The sequence below is a fragment of the Corvus brachyrhynchos genome, unplaced genomic scaffold (assembly GCF_000691975.1).
Source record: "Corvus brachyrhynchos isolate BGI_N302 unplaced genomic scaffold, ASM69197v1 scaffold211, whole genome shotgun sequence".
Classification (NCBI taxonomy): domain Eukaryota; kingdom Metazoa; phylum Chordata; class Aves; order Passeriformes; family Corvidae; genus Corvus; species Corvus brachyrhynchos.
The window spans coordinates 81,659-84,589 of NW_008236211.1; positions in this window are offsets into that span (position 1 = coordinate 81,659).

The window sequence follows — 2,931 nt, forward strand, 5'->3', positions numbered from 1 at the left end:
AGCAGTGGAGGTGCCCCAGCGGTGCCAGCACAGGGGACGGGCACTGCCCGGGCCCTGCTGCCAGCCCAGAGCTGGCACAGCCCCGGGGCCAGTGGCCTCTTGCACACCTGGGCTCCTGTCCAGCCACTGGCACAGCATCCCAATGAAAACTTCTCCAGCACCATTAAACCATGAAACCCTCTCTGCCAGCGCTGCACCTTGTGCTGCACGGCTTCCCCAGGCTCGGGAGCTCCTCAGGGTCCCTTCAAGAGCAGCCAGAGGATGGTTCCCTCTCTGCCCCTGCCAGCCTGGGACAGCAGGAGCACACGCCTGCCTCGTCCCCAGCCCGCAGGAACTGCAGACTGAAACCATCTGGACTCCTGACTCCATGGCACAAGTGACCCAGCCAGGGCTGGAGAAGGCTGTGGATCATCCTGCATGAAGCTCCTCTGCTCCTGCTCTAACCTCTCCAGGGACACCAGCTCCTCTCCAAGGACAGGCTCCTTCCCTGGGACACCTTGCCTCCTCTACATCCCCCCAAATCCACTTGCTCTTCTCCAAATCGATGGCGTATGGCTGGAGAGCTTCTGCCAGGCACAGCTTAAAGGCTGAGGCACAGCCGGGGACTGGCACAGGGTGCCCAGAGCAGCTGGGGCTGCCCCATCCCTGGCAGTGTCCAAGGCCAGGCTGGATGAGGCTTGGAGCACCCTGGGATAGTGGAAAGTGTCCCTGACCATGGCAGGGGGTGGAATGAGATGAGGTAACCCAGCTCTGGAAGCTGCAAAGGGCACAGCACACCAAGCCCCAATGCCTAAATCAAGGCTGGAATACGTGACCCAGTACCCGAGATTTGTGCTGCATCAGCCACTTTTGCAAGGCTAAAATAGCCAAGAACAAAGCTCCCCAAGGAAACAAGACACGCAGAAAGCAAGGAAGGCAGCAGGGCAGAGACACGAGTGGGGCAGAGATGGTGCTCTTAGTGAACCCACGCACTCTTGTCAAAGTCCCTACTGACTCAGTAAAACCACAGGCTCTGGGGCAAAGTTACTCCTGTCCTGGGGACAGCTCCATCAGAGCCCTGCTCCCACATTCCAGCGCTGTGCCCCCAAACCAAGGCCAGGGAACACCCCACCAGTGCCTAACTGGGGACAGCGAGCAGCCAATGCTTTTTGTGCTGCCTGGGACCTTCCTCCTCCCCCCTGGTGCCTTTCGGGGTTCTGCTGCCAGGTTTAACTGCAGCAGCGTTTCTTCCAGAGGTGTCTTCAGGGAAACACCTGGGAGCAGTTTTGGTCCCTGCCACACAATCCAGAAGGGTGTTGCAGGTGGAGACCCCGCTGTCCTTGCACAGGTGCTGAGAGGGACGGCAGCAACCCCACCAATCCCTCCAGCACAACGGGAAACAGGCTGAACATCCAACAGTCTCCCTCCTGGAGCAAAAGAATTGTCTTTGCAGGAGTCAAACCAGTCCCTTTGGGAGGCCTGGCTCACAGCTGAGTGTTTGATTACCTTTCTCCAGCACCCACACAAACCCACGGCTGTTCACTGCCTTTCTAAACACGTGGACGTTTTCCTGACGAACCCCCACACAGCCAGCCTTCCACAGGGAATCTTGGGCACCCTCACACATCGCTCCAAGTCGCTCTCCCAAGTCCATTTCTCTCCACCTCACCAGGGTGCAAGAGGAGTGTGAGCAAGCCCTGGCCACCCCAGCCCCCATGGATATTGGGCAGGAGGAGCTTTGCTCCCTGAAGGCCTCAGACTTGTCCTGATTGTCCCACACTCTTAAATGACACCCCATGAGCCACCCTGGGAGGACAACTGGAACGTGGGCCCACATGATGGGTCCCACAAGAAGAGCAAAGCAAAGAAGGTCAGGTGAAGCCTTTTTACTTCACTCTTGTTGTGGGAGAAGAAAAAAATACAGAAAACACAGGATCCAGCATTCCCCCATGTTAAGGATGTCGCCTGCTTTGGCCCAAAATCAGCCCCCAGGGATTTAAATGCCACAGCAGAGCCTGTTGGCATTTCCAGAGCTTCCTTTCAAGGTTCCCAGTGCTTTGAACAAGACACAGCTTGGCATGAGGAGATGGGAAGGACGTGGGTTCCATGGGTGTGACTGCACAGAGCAGCCATGGGGTAGGAGCACTGCAGTCCTAAGCTCAGTGTGGGCAGTTCCTGGGCCGGCCCTGCTCCCAGGGCACCCACAGCCCCTTCTGCAGTCCCTTCACGGGGGGGACAGCCCCAGAGCTCACTGTCTGTGTGGACAGGTCACCACAGCCTCCCTGGACCACAGCCCAGGAAGAGGAGAAGCTCCCAGTCAGACCATGACCATCCCAGCAAGAGAGGGTCCCACGTCGCACACGGTCCCACCTTCACCACGCTGGTCCTCACTGCACCCAGAGCCCCCCAAATCCCGGGTCTCACTCACTGCAAGCCCTCTGCCACAAACCCCCGGGTCTCACTGCAGCCCCCCAAACCTCGGGTCTCACTGTAGCCATCCCCCCAAACCCTCTGCTTCCCTGCAACCAGCCCCAAACCCGGGTCTCGCTGCAGAGCTCCCCCTACCCTGAAACTCCAATGTCTCACTATGGCCTTGCCCCAAAACCCAGGTTTCCCTGCAGCACCCCCTCCCCAAACTCCAGGTTTCCTGCAGTCCCCCCACCCACATCCCAGGTGTCACTGCAGCACCAACGCCCCCGGCCCCAAACCCGCCTGTGTGTCACTGCAAACCCACCAAACCCTGGGGCTCACCACACCTCCCACCCTCTCCAAACCCGCGTTTCAGGTCTCACTGCAGCCCCCCCGCAAAACCCCGCACATCACTGCAAACCCCCCTCCCCCAAAACCCCAGCTCTCACTGCAGACCCTCCCAAAGCCCGGGTCTCCCTACAATTCCCCTTCCAATCTCGGCTTTCACTGTGGTCCCTCCCTCCACCCCAAACCCCCAGCCTC